Below are 15,135 nucleotides of genomic sequence, written 5' to 3'. Positions count from 1 at the left end.
CAGCGCACTGGCTCTTAATGGCAATGGGTTAATACTTGGGACTTAACTCTTTTTAAAAGCTTTCCACCAAGCATATCCAGTACACATTTGGAGTAGCATCAAACAGGACACATAAAATAGATACATTCAAGAAGTATTGCATGGGTTCTTCATCACTTACTGCAAATACCTTTGAGTAAATTTCTTTACTGTTTCACATTTGATCTTGTTTTCAGTTGGGCACCCTTTCCATTTTTTGAAAATTATTTTCTGTCATGGAGGCTGCTGAAGTGGACTCAAAATCGGGAGCAATTGACACTGCGCTGGTAAGTTTGTGCACATTTTGCCACTTTGTTTTGATGCCTTATTGACTGATATTGTGGTTATTATTGTATAGAATATCAGTCAGTATCTTTTAGTTACTTGTGTACAGAGTGATGTTGAATTCTTGTAAGTGACCAAAAGAAGAAAACCTTCTATCCTATGTATTCTTCTCCGTGGTATTTTATTTCTTGGCTATGTAAAATACAACATTTTCATATTACTTTCACATTTTGCATTTGTCCCTATCATAGGTTCCAGGACTATTACTTTGAGAGAGTGGAGAAAAACACTTGGGCAATTAGCCCAAAAAAGATTTAGGACAATTTAAGTTGTGATAGTTCACACTGTTTGTTTTTTTCCTTCTGGCTGATTTTCAACAGGAAAACCCAGCACATGAGCAAATCCTCAACATAATAAGTTACTCACAGCGTGGACGAATGGAAGAACAGTGTTGCTCCTTGAGTCCTGTTAAAACTGGACAAATCAAAACCACACTTGCAGGTTGGGACAGAAGACACAAAGACACCATCTACCGTGGACGTGTCCTTTGGTAGATGTATTGTTGATTGTTTCCCCCCTACTCCATACAGGTTCAGGCAATGGGGGGAAACACCTTGAGGAACTGTCATTGCCAGGATTGAACTACCAGGTACTATAGACTCTAGGTTGTGGGAGGCTCAGTGGATCAACACATGACTGAAGTCTACCTCAAATGTGAATTGTTTTCTCAGGATCATAGGAGTAATAACCACCATGGCTCTGCACCTCAGATTTCTGTGACAGAGAGTACTCCAGATCAAAGCAGGAAGCGTCTGCTGATGCCAGACAATCAATTACGGGTTCGCTCTGAGCATGACAGCACTAACTATAATAGTCTGTTCTGCCCCACTGTGTCATTCTTGTTGCCTTTAATGATTACAATTTTTTGTCCCCTGACCGTTTTGAGAATGCTGTAATATTCTCACTGTTGTTGCCTAATAGGAAGAATTACCTGATGAGCAACAGAATTTTCTGAATATGATCAGCAATGGTCAGCGTGGACGCATGGATGACCAGCGCTGTTCCTTAGATCCTAGCAGGAGTGTTCCCTGCACACCCAAACACACAGATATGAAGTCTGTGCCCAGTACCTCAAAGACAGGTGAAAAAATTGAAACTGGCTGTACAATTGCATGCAATTGCCTTTACTTCCCATTTCTTCCCAATTGACCCAGTTTCAGACATGCTGCATTCATGTTTTTAGAGTTATTTTCTATACAGTACCATACTATTCCACCTGTTTTCACATGTCATCGTTCCAGATCTAGATTCTGAAATGTTCTTCAGCCTCTTGGCAAATACACAGAGCCAACGGCTCGACGACCAGCGAGTGTCACTTCCATCATTACCAGGATTAAAAAAGGAAAATGACACATCTGCAGAAGGAGATTCAAGCTACTTGTGTTACATGGTCTCTAAAGTCCAGGTTAGTACTTCCCTTTATTAAAGAACAAAATGTTTTACATTTCTAATAGCTATTGATGAAAGTTGATGTTGGCTGTGGCTTTAAATGCTTTAAAACCAGATTGATCTAAATAATTTGCACAAATGAGATAATCAGAAATACTTTACCCAACTGATACCCAAGTAGACAGTTACAGTTTATCTTATATACAAACATAAGACAAAAGACTATGTAAAACACAAATGATGTACATGTTGCTGGATATAACGCAACATATGTAGAGAATATAAGTAAAAACTAGAGACGAGAATGAATGAATATTGCCGTATATAATGCAATGTAAACAGAGAATATAAGTAAAAACTAGAGACGAGAATGAATGAATATTGCCGTATATAATGCAATGTAAACAGAGAATATAAGTAAAAAATAGAGACGAGAATGAATGAGAATGGGAAGTATAAAAAAATATGTACAAATATGTGCATGAGACACATACAATATATGACCACAGTGTACCAATGGGAAGAAGTGGGACATAATTAATGTGTAAAATACAAATACAACAATAGTATAAATAGGAACTAGTTAAGAATATGTCTTAAAATGTAAAGTATAGATCCAGTTTTAATATTGCAGTTGAATTATTGCACATTTCTATAAATACGAGTAACACATTATTTTCGGGCAAAGATTTGTATGGTCACATTATTACAGGAAGTCTTGTTTTGTGCAAAACCTTATGTGTTAAAATTGTGCCCCGTGATAAAATCAACTGAAAGGTGCTCATGCATTTCAGGGTTCCAGAATGGATGAGCAAAGGTGCTCTCTACCTCACATCCTAGCCCCGGAAACCCAGCTTTCCGTAAAAAAGATTACATCTGCATCTGGTTCAGGTCCTCCACGCTCAGCCTCATTCAGCCCCGGCTCACACGTGGAACGACCGAAGCCGAAAGATAATGCATCTCAAAAACAGGTATAGGATCAAGTCACTGCGATCCCCTTTAACGAGAAGCTAAACCACATATATTTACTAAAACAATAAGGCTTTACATCTGCAATCTGAGCACCTCGTTTGCTTTTTGCATGTCATTTATTTTTATTTACTCACCTAAATATGCACTGTACACTTTCTTTCCACACAGGCTTTGACTCCATCGGAACAGGATGATTTCTTTTCCTTCATGAGTCATTCCCAGCGTGGGCGAATGGAAGACCAGCGATGTGTCTTAAATGTTAGTCCCAAGTCCACACCCAAACACAAACCCAGTCAGAGCACTGTGCCCAACGGTTAGAATAATATGTTTGCCTTCCTGTTTTTTTTCTTGCATTTCATGTTATTACAATGATAATTGAATTGTGCCACAACACACATTTTACCTTAAAACTCACGTGTCTCTTTTTTCAGGTCCGGATTCTGAAAAGTTCTTCAGCCTGCTGGCCAACTCTCAGGGCCGACGGCTGGATGACCAGCGGGTCTCTCTTCCTTCGTTGCCAGGGATACAGAATGGAGGTACCACGTCAACGTCAACTGCTTCCGAGAGGGATGCAAGCTACTTGTGTTACATGGTCTCTAAAGCCCAGGTTGGTCTGATACACAGAACGGTGAAAACATTCTGAAATGTTTTTTGCGGGTGTAGAATATTTGCAACTGCTTTGATCCAACATTATAACAATGAATCCTATTTTTCTTCCACAGGGCTCAAGGATGGATGAACAGAGATGTTATGCACCCCAAATTTCCCAAAATCTGAGTACCCCGTCTTCTCAACGTAAAGAGCATCCCAGCTCAGACGCATCTAATAAATCTCCCCGAAGGTCTCCCTCCATCAACCGTACCAAACCTGAGCAACATCAGCAGGTGAGAGGTCACGCTGCACAATACACAGCTTATAGTTTTGCCAACACACCTACTGTCCTGTAATCATACTTGATTAAAATGGTAAAATAACATCAGTGATAGGGAGGCTCCTTGTCAACTGTGTTAAGAAGAGGAAATAAAGTACTTATTTTTTTTTGTGTCGGCCTCTATTTCCCAAATTGTCTGCAAGTTGTCCCACTTCTTATATACATTCTTTCTTTATATCTTTATTAGGAGGCATCTCCAGCTGACCAGGACAAGTTCCTTAAAATGATGAGTCATGCACAAGGTGGACGTATGGAGGAGCAACGTTGCTCTTTACAACCCAGCATAAGTACACCTAGCACTCCCAAACACAATGGAAGCGCTTTGAATAGTGTACAGGCACAAGGTCAGACAAACACAGAGAAGGTTTGTGTTTTCTGTCCCTGAGATGTCATAGTAATAATTATTGTCTTTCCGTAGCAGGTGCAGATGCTGATGCGTTCTTCAAAGTCATTTCCTCCAGTCAGGGACGACGGCTAGACGATCAGCGTGTTGCACTGCCGACCCTCCCAGGGATATGTGGGAACTCTGAAAGTAATGAAAATGGTAGAAATGCAAAGGCTGGAATCCCAGTAAGTTTCTCAACATTTAAATGATTGTTTATTAATAATAATAATAATAATAATAATAATAATAATTGTATTATACAAACATAAGAAATATTGCAAATATATATATATATATATATATATATATATATATATATATATATATATATATATATATATATATATATATATATATAAAATAAAGTATCTATCTATATACTGTATCCATCTATTCTATAGGCGGTCCAAGAGTGATATTGAGCTGAGCTAAAATGATTTTGAAGAAAGATTTCTACATTCTTGACATGGAGCATATTACTGTATATATCTGTTTTTTATGTAAAGGAGGAAAGTATGTTGATATACGGAAATATGAACAGCCTCATACCCACAGTTAATTATGATTATATAAATCAAAGCAGAGTACTTGACAGCTCATCTGCCTTTTGTTTTGTTTTTTCTTCTGCAAGGGTTCTCCACGCCACGTCGCTTTGTCTGAAAGTACAACAACAGCATCAAGGGAGGACTGTTACAGACGTTCCTCACAATCCCAGGCAGCTCATGCAGAATCTGGCTCCCCCAGAGCCGTCCCCAAGTCTACTTCATTCACCCCGGCGACAGAATATCAGCAAAAGCAAAATTCCACAGCACAGGTGACTTGTTCATTAATATTTTTAAAACGTGTATATATGCTTTTATAAGGTCAAATAAAGTAACTTCAGTAGACTACATGCATTTACTAAAATGATTGTTCTGTAATTATTTGAACTGAAGTTCATCATTATTAAATACCATAGGGTGAGTTTTGTTGATAATCATACATCTTTCTGCTTTTAGTGATTATTATTATTTTAAACTCTAGTCTGTGAATGAACAAAACTACTCAGCATCACTGAACAAAACTACTCAGCATCAACGACTCCGTGTAGAACAATGACGCGCTGTCTCTTCACAGGTGACAGTGAGGGTGTCCATGAGCTTCACTCCAGAGCAGGTAAGCTGTGTCACAGCTTGTGTTGTTTGTGAGCTTGTTGCCTGATATTGTTGTAATAAAAGAGGCATTTTTTCATCTATACTGTCAAAGGGACTAATGAATACCAACCAAGCATGTACGTTCCCAGAAGTCTTCCTCACCCTCGGAGCCCCGGGAGATAACCTTGTGATCCCTCTGAGCCCAGGAACTGGCAGGCCCCTGTCCTTTAACTTAAACCTTATCCCGAAAGAAGATTCCATGCACTGCTCTCCAAGCCACGCCAGTCCCAGAAGATCTCACTCGAAGCCGCCATCGCCCAACCCCCATGAACAGGGGAGCATGAACAGCCCCATCAGTCCAGAGGAAGACTGCTTCTCTCTGATTGAGAAGGTTCACACAGCTCAGCTGCAGAAGGGTTCGGCTCAGGACGGACATACATGGAAAGGGGATCCTGGAAAGGGGAGGGACAAAGCAGTGCAAGGAAAGGGAAAGGGGGTTGGAAAGAAAGATAAGAAGGATGGTGGCAATAAACATTAGTCAGGTATGCCACGGTAAATTGTTTTTTGAGGAAAGCATTAGAGTTAAATGTAAAGTGTCAGAAATTGTCTGGGAAAATAATTGATTGAACGAAGTTTATAAAATTTTATCTGTAGTTTTAATTTGCCCACACTACCTAGAAGCTTTTAATAGTACAACTCAAGTTTATTGCTTTTATTTCCAGAACCGGGTAGGCTATTTATGGAGGCGTTTAATTTTTGATTTAATTTAATTTTATAGCTGGCTAAAGTTTCAAGCTTAGTGGTGTGGGTAAGAAGTCTTTGCTTTGCTTTTTCAAATGTAAATGTAATGTTTGCAGTATAAGATAATGCAGTTTTAGCTGCTTATCCAAAGACAGAAATTGTAGCTAGGTTGCAATTAAAAGTTGCTTGTCAGTGTCAAAGATTTAGCCAACATTCCTTTTTGTTCATAACAAATCCCTCTGGAGAAGAAGTATGAACTACCAATCAATAAAAACAGAAATTAAACCTGATCGCTACTTCATGTTTGCTCTTGATTAGTTGAAACACATAATTATTCTAACATTTTACATATTACAGATACTATATTAATTCAGTACAACATCAGGCATTGATTTCTGTAATGTCTATTTTGTCTCAATGGCACATTATGAAAAAGTGGTGTAACATTTTGATCTTCACAGAAATTGCAGAAATATTATAAACAATAATTTCTCAGTTTGGTCTTTATATTGACACGCAGGGTTTATCCAAATTAGGTAAGCTAAGTTTAAATATGACAAAACGTAAGTAAAAATAAACACTTAAGACATGGCTTGTCAATTTTGGAGTGTTGAAGCAGAAGCTTTTTTGGAAGATGTCTTTAGATGTTTACTTAGTAAAAATAGTAAAACCACAGTGTAATATGTAGTCTTGCCTTTAAACTATTACTGAAGTAAAAGTACACACAAGTATTATAAGGGACATTCACAAATGTCAGATTTAGTAATCTATTTAAACAGAGTCAACTATTCCATAAAACAGGTTCAGAGCCATTCCATTCAGGGTCACGGATATAAAAAGTATCTTAAGAAATGTCTCTTATTGTTCTCTTTGCGAAATGTTATTAATAATCTTTTACGAATAATACATTTGTATTATTTTATCAATTCACGAGTATGTCATCAAATATCACAAATAAATTAATAGTATATTCATTCAGGGCCTTTTTTAAGTGTAGAAAAATTAATTATTTTCATTAAGATACAGAACTGTCAGCTACTTGTTTCAATAATACAATGTTATTTCCCTCATGATCTTCCGTGTTAGCAATACTAATCTCACTGGACTGTGCCATGGCATGCACAGTCTGTGGTCTTGGAGAAGCATGTAAATGTCACTGGTATACAGTTGCAGAACAACTGCACATCTCAGATGTCTGAAATCAAACTGAGGCCGAGCGTCATTCCATAATAGCTGCAGAGCTGCAGTGCAGTTGCCATCTAGAGAAGGATAAGACCAAAAATAAATAAATCCTGTGTCAATAAACAAGATGTCGGAGATTCCATAACTGTGTGCTTATAATAAAATCCTGCTTGATTTACTTTAAAGAATTAATATTTTTATTTTATGTAAAAAAAATTACATTTGCAAATAAAGCCAACTTCATTGGATTGTGTAAATTAATTTCAAATTATTTTAAGCCATATCTCTGATAGTGTTGCTTGGGAAGATAATTATTTTTCAAACTAAACCTCAAGTTTCCAATTAGTGTTACTTCTACACTTACCTTTTCAGTGTTTTTTTTTGGCTTTTACATCCACTCAAATGTATTTTCCCCATGAATGAAAAGTGTAAGTAAGGAACAACTATTTTATAGTTTTATTTTACATACGTGTGTATGTTTGTGCAATGTCACACAGGGCCCATTGTACTGTCTCACTGTGACTGCAACAAAATGCATCATCTGATTTGAGCTGGAATTAAGCTTTGTTAGAGGTCAACAGTGACATCCCAAACTAAATGTATGTTTTTGTTGTGCTTCAGTACGATAGTTATAACATTTTTAAAGAGACACAATTATACAATTAGAAATACCATAATTTCACGATGCAGATTTCTTTCAGTGTAACTACCTTCAGTGCTGCAGGGAAATGTTGACTAATAGCAGCATCGTAGTGCTACTTTACATTTTTATTAATGAGATGATTCACATTATGTTTTATTCGCTATTTACTTTGTGGGAATAGTTACTCTCTGCTTACATTAGCTACATTTTTGACAATTTGTATGCTCTTGTGTCACAAATTACATGTTAAACGCAACTTATGTTAGCATTTCAATGAGAGTAAATCCATAAAACATATTTTGCATTATTACTGCAAGTTCTACTTTCCTGAGTAAAAAGACGATTTAAAAAAAAAAGAAGTAAATAGCTAGTCACTCCTTTGTATGTCCTTGTGTCTTGTAGATGTTTATAGATGAGTCTCTGCACTATGCCCTTGAACTGAAATATGACATGTCTACATTTGACAAGGAGGAGCCTGAGAAGGTTTAAAAGGGGGTTACACTCCTCAATGACTGAGATGAGAGAACCAAATTGCAGTGTCTTTTTCTTTGATTGATTATTCCATGCTTTCAGTATAAAGGTCAGTCACACCAGGGGAGGATCTCTGGTGTGCTGACTTTTTACAGTTGCGTTTGCAGGATTTATGTAACTGACATTCTTGCTTGACAGTCTATCGTGAAGCGCATTGATTTGTAAAGAGATAACAAATTACTAGGAGGGAAAAGAAAGTTGGAGAGGGTGAGTCTAAAGGTAAAGCTATTGTGTTTGTTCCAAATATACAAGACATGTATATTTCAATGTTTAGTTAGCATGTTTTAACCAAAGCTTTCTTTACATTCAAATTATAGTGATTGTTGGGTTTGTATTTGTTATTTTTCATATGCTGTATTGAATCACCTTAACAACTACATATCATAGAGACATGAGACAACAATAAACAGTAGCATGCCATTAATGTCATGAATTAAAAACATACAGACAGCTGTGTGGAATGGTCATTCTAAACAAAGGAACATTTCTTTATATCACATGCATTGTTGCCGACTCCTCTGCAGTGGCCAACACGAACAACAGAGCCAAAGTCTACCTCTAAAAATATCTTGGATGTCAAATGTACAAGCAGTAGCCTGCAGTGTTCACATAAATAGCATTGGCTCCAAGGTCCAAGAACATTCCTGTGTGTTTGACGCCACAAAGGCAAAAGCACCTTTACCAAGCTTTTAACTAAATATTCCTTTCTTTTAACATTATATAACCTACACAAAAAAAAGCAGCTAGCAAGTGAAGACATGACTTATCTGATCTCAGGGCTTTATGCGCCGACCTCTGGGTTCTCTGCTTTGACCTCAGGGTTCTTTTTTCTGACCTCAGGGTTCTATGCTCTAATTATGCTCTGATGTCAGGGTCCTGTGCGTTGACCTCAGCTAATTCCAAAATGATGACGAGCCCCAGGACCAGCACGTCAGCAAGTGAAGACATATGCATATAAAAAAGTTGTGAATTGAATGGTCTTCTTGAATAAAGATCTGGGCTGCCTGCTTGGAACTTACTTGTGTACACAGGGAAGCCTGATGGAGGAGCCACTCAGAAACATCAAGGAACGAGAGTAGCACATTCATTTATAAATGTGATCTAACAAATGTGAAGGGCAAATTTTAATCATATGTTTATATTGCTTGTAATTGGGATGAATTAAACATCTATTGAGTATTTTGAATTAAAATTGTTTGATTGTATTTAATTAAAACCCCAAAGATGCAGCGGGTCCACCAGACCCACGCACTCTGAATAACAAAATATGAACACCACACAATAGTGAAGCCAATTGTCATTCCATAACAGTGAGTGTTACTCTGACAAGTGTTACTGACTCAATGTTAAATCCTCCCATAATCTCAGAGAGCAATTTGCCAATGGTTTCAGATTTACATTCTGAAAGGGATTTGTGTGAGCTAGTAGTATGATGACCCTGGGACATCAACAAACTGCAAATTAAGAAAACACAAGCAAAAAAAAAAATATCTTCACCAATTTGATGCAGCATTTTCACAAAGTGTTTCAAAAAGTGACAACACAACTGTAACGGTTTCCAAGGGATGGTGCACATGGCTGGAAAATGGGTTATGTCTTATGAAGCTTCTGAAGTTGGCTACCTACCCTCAGTGGTGTTGTAATATCAACTAAAATGTAAGTTTTTATTTCTGTGATTGCATGATTCAGATGTAATAATAGTCCGGTACTGCTGTTAACCTGGCGTTACCATTTGCCTGCTTATTTTAATTGTTGCGTCAGAGGTGCTTTGAATGATATGTCATGGAGAATGCTCTACAGAGAAGAAATGTAGGATTTTTGAGCGCATCCTTCTGGCTCCTTCCCAATCAGCACCTGTATATAAAAGGCACCTGTCATCAAGGCCTCAGTCCCTCAGTCCCTTTTGGTCCTTGTCCTGGCCCTGTGGTGGCTCATGGTAAGTTTCAGTCATTCCTTTCTTCTCCTTCCATTTGTACCCCATATGTGTGGTGGTAAGTAGTCACAGTCAACAGATATTGTTTCACATTTCACCAACTCTCTGGCTGAGACTTAAGTAGAGGAAGTAGAACTGAGCTACAAGGGCCAGGGAGGAAAAAAGCTGGATGATGCCCAGTGAGTGGAGGAGATGGTTAAGGGGATCAAGGACTTTGATGATTTAGAGGCTCTGAGGTTAGAGGGGTGGAGGCAGCCAAGGCCATCCCCATGGACCTCGAGACGAAGAGCAAATTCAAGCGCTGTTATTGGAGTTCTGCATTCTGAGATCCCACCTGCCTTGAATTCACTGAGTGACGCTCTGATGCTGGCGGGTGCCAAGCTGACTGCTTTGTACCTCAGTGACAATGCCTCTGGACCAGATGGGGTGAAGGGCATTAAGAAGTTGCTCAAGAGCACAGCCTGCGACACGTTGCAAGAGTTACTGCTCAACAACTATATGGCATGGGCATCGGAGGGGGGAAGACATTGGCTCTTTGATCTAGTGCCATTAAAATCCCCAGTGCTAACGACACCCCCCTCGCCTTAGATTTTTTGTATTGTCATTGCCTTTCCATCAGACTAGCAAATATTTTCAAGACTTAACTTGTTGTTTAGAGTGATAGACAACAAACGCAGTCGACCCGCTCACTCGCGTCCACCAACTCCTGCTCAGCCACTTCTCTCATTTCTGCGCTGATGAATAGTAAATCACATTTTTATTAGCCTGTGAACTGAATATATAATAAAGCCATCAGTTCAAATTTGTGAACAATTCAAATGTTTACTATTGACCTTAAACCGAATGAAGAGTCACCTTTCTAGCATCCTGCCTCTCAGCTTGTTGACCGAGAGCTCACCTTTGTGACCCGGGACGTTTGAGTGGCCTGCTCCTCCTGTGAAAAGATTGGACTACAATACCTCTACTGAAATCAAAACTGTGATCACTTCTGCTTTAAGCTAAATATTTATTTGTATGATTATGTAACGTATAGCTTAAAGTATGACCAAGGACTCCTCTCGTTGCTTCTACTATATACTCAGAAATTGCCCTAAAGCCCTTGTGTATATATATATCTATATATATATTATTTTTAATTATTACAACACACTTTAACATTGTAACTTTGCTGAATACTCATTCAAGCAAAGTGAAAACTTTGCTATATCAACTATGGTGCCTGTTGCTCTCTGTTATTCAGTACAAGTGGCTCGTGAGGAGACATGTGAACAGTTTGCAGCAGCAACACATCTTGGAAGCCGTTCTGTGGAGCCGACGTCAAGAGCTGCTGTTTTTATACACTCAGCTTAAGTGTCCCACACAAGTCAAGGAATGCTTGACCTTGGTGATATGTTCACTGCATAGAGATATTATACAAATAAATAAATATTGAATAGTTCTTTATAGTATTAAAAAAACTAATGCACTAAAATCACACTAAATGGGTTTATTTGAAAGGTTTTGTGGTGTGTGTCAAAATAAATCAAATTAATTGTATTTGTTAGTTTACTTTGTCTACATTGTTGATATACAGGCACAATCTTGAAAATTAATATAATTGTACTCCTTGTGAAAAATCACTGTCAGTAACAGATGATATTATGAGGTTTATATATTTTGCAACTTAATTGTGCTTTCACCAGTAATGCCCACTTTATACACAGTGGTAAATTGAAAAAGTGCACTGCATTGTTTGTGGATTAATGTATCTAATAAATAAACAGTTTATGACACATGTGTCCTATTCAATTTGATATTGCAGCCAGTGAAGAGTTTTAAATTTGGAGAAGCCTTGAAATGTCACTGGTGTATAGTTACTGGACATACAAATCTCAAATTAAATTCTGGCCATGGTCTCTACATTAACACTAGACAAGTGTTGTGTACCTCCTGGGAACAGAAGGATTGCCAACTCAGATAATTTAACACCAGAATATGTTCATCATAAATAGCATGAATATTTTCCTGAGGACTGATTCAATGAAGGGAAAGTCTGAGATCATATTCAAGATTAACTTCTATTTCCAAGTTTTGAGCAGACATGTCTTTTTATTTGTCATCTTGCTAGAAGATCACAAGGTATTGCCACCGTGATCAGAAATAAATCCAGCTAAGAGAGGGAGCGGTGAAGAGGAAGATATATTTATAGGACAGATTTAGTATGTTATTAACACCACATCAGTAGTTTAAAGAGATTTGTTTTCTTAAAAAATCTATTTCCCAAGTAAAATATATAAATATATGTATTTTCTTATTTCAATCAATATAATAATGTCTGTGTAGGTCAGATCAGGGCATTGCAATATGTTCTGAATGGTAATTGTTGTTCCCTGAGTGTCCAAAAAGACAGCATTAAAAAGGAACCCCAAAGGAAATGGGAAAATGAATGACTTGTTTTTATCCTTGGTATTATAGCGAGTATGTTAAAGGTAAAGATAAAACTCTGCCAGGTGTGCAGCATCGAGTGTTGTTGTAGTTTGACCTGAAATAGTAAAGAAGATGAAGGTTCATAATAACTTCCAAACAAAATTATGTTTTTTTTCCGAAAAGCGCAAGCGTAAACGCTGTGAATATTTACATTTTGTCCTGCTGCAGCCTACAATATTGAAAACAGAGGGTGAATACATTAATTATAGAGATTTTACAAATTCACCAAGGTTCTTGGTTGTAGTGTATATAATACCGTATATATGATAATGATAATATATTAAATGGACTACAAAGCAGCTGTCAAACCTGTTTTAACAATATTATGAATTATTTCTCATTTTCTTTACCACTGTAATTTGGACGGGTAGCAATACACGAAGCTGAAATAATAGTAAAACTGACTGATCAGAAAGGTTTGGGTTATCTTTTACTTCTATGAGCTAGTTGTGCACAAGTAAATCATTTTACTTTAGTGAAGCACATTAGCCGATGAAAGTTACATTTATCAAAAACCTTCACCGTAATTGTGTATAAGGTTTTCCAACACATTTGATTTGTGTAATTATTACAATTTTAATTACAGGCTTTAATGTAATTACTTGTTGGCTTTTATTAAAATATAACTTCTTCAACTTCTAAATCTCATTACGTTTAACATACCATTACTTAATATGGGTATGCACTGTGCTGTGAGTGGAAATCAGATTGAGTGAGGGGCCTGTGTATTATTTGATGACTGCCCACACTTCAAGGTTACAGTATGATCAGAAATAGAAAGGCATCTGCAAGTCTGATTTTGCGTATCAGTAAGCACAAACCGATGACAGAGAAAGTACACATGGTGTTTTATGCTTGTACTTTGCTGATCTTATCAGTTGTGTGATTGACTGTTTGAACCACAAATACATGTCCGTAACATTAACAATAATTTAAATTTCTTACACGAGAAAAACAAAATTACTTAACTGATCCACTTAATCACACTTTAAGTGTTATGGATAGCCCTCTACATCCATATCACATCTTTAAAAACAAAGACAGAGAGATAATGCTCTCTATATTAAATTAGTTGAATAGTTACAAAATATGATCTCTTTTCCTTTCATAAAGGAAGGTCCAGTGTTTCCTATGCTAAATGAGCCGAGTAAGGAAGCATTGAAGCTCTTTTCACAATCAGAACCATGTGTTGTTTGTTCCTTTGCATTTAGAGAACTCTACCAGCACTTAGATACTTTCTGGTCATTTTACTCAGTTAGGAACCTTCCTGACCAAAAAGGACTATTCGACCGCAGCCTTGGACTCCTCATGCTCTACCCTTAAAAAATACAAATGCTGTTAATGTATTTCATCATATGAGTTGTCAAAAATTGTAATCAGGATTGTACCTCAGCTTCCGTCTGACTGTCAGTCGCTTCAGTCTCTACAGTCTTCTTGGCTTTCTAATGAATAGTCTTTCCGGTCTCACCAATCTGTTCACTCAGGCCTGAGATCTCCTCTAAAAAACAAAATGTGACTGAGGCGAAGTGAAGACAGAAATTAAAAGTTAGGGATCCATTTCATTAAGTTTTTTGTCTAATTTACATTGATTTATTTTGAGTTGGCTTTTAGGACACATACATATTTGAGTAGATTATGTGATGTTTGTTTTAAACATCTGCAAGTCAATAAATGTTGTACGGATATCTGTGTAAAAACGTGATTATTACTTAGCAATAAGTTATATATGTTGTTCCTTTGACATTTAATTGTTTAAGATTCTGCAATGGAAAGAAATCTACTTTGGTGATGTTGATTTCCTTTATGGTATGTTTACCCTATATCCCCTTTTAGGACCATACAGAAGTGAAGTGAAATCCTACACCCTTCAGTGAAAAAGCCCAAAGGGATAACAGATGAAGGGGAATCAAAAGCTTAAGACCTCATTCTGCTCCAAGATTCCAAGTCAAGGTTTAATTTCTTCCTGGAGACAGAGTGCATAGACTTGCATAACTTGGCACCCGACATCTATTTATCGCCTGCGACATCCAAACAGAGCATTGCATGGATACAGGACAGGACACAGGCTTGTTTGAGTCCGAAGCAGAATTGAATTTGTTGAGATATAAGAGCGCAGGTTAATACGTAACAATATTTCAAAAGGACGTGGACACCAAGTGTGAAGTGGTCAGGACGAGAGTCAGTACTTCCAATTCATACGTTTCTACCTTGTTCCAGATATGTGGAGCAGAAAAGCTGAACGCTGCTTCTCCGTGTTTAGTTCTGACTCTTGTTACAGAAAATAGACCAGAACCAGACGCCCTGAGGGGTCGGGATGGTTCATAAAGTAGCAGCAGATCACAAACGTATTTAGGCCCTAAACCATTAAGTGCTTTATAAACCAGCAGCAGGAAGCCAGTGCAAAGACCTCAAACATGGAGTGATGTGATCCACTTTCCTGGTCTTAGTGAGGACTTAAGCTGCAGC

This window comes from Clinocottus analis, unplaced genomic scaffold, assembly GCF_023055335.1.
Source record: "Clinocottus analis isolate CAN_PGR_092001 unplaced genomic scaffold, fCliAna1.0.p SCAF_16, whole genome shotgun sequence".
In the NCBI taxonomy this organism is placed as follows: domain Eukaryota; kingdom Metazoa; phylum Chordata; class Actinopteri; order Perciformes; family Cottidae; genus Clinocottus; species Clinocottus analis.
This window is presented reverse-complemented; position numbering follows the sequence as displayed.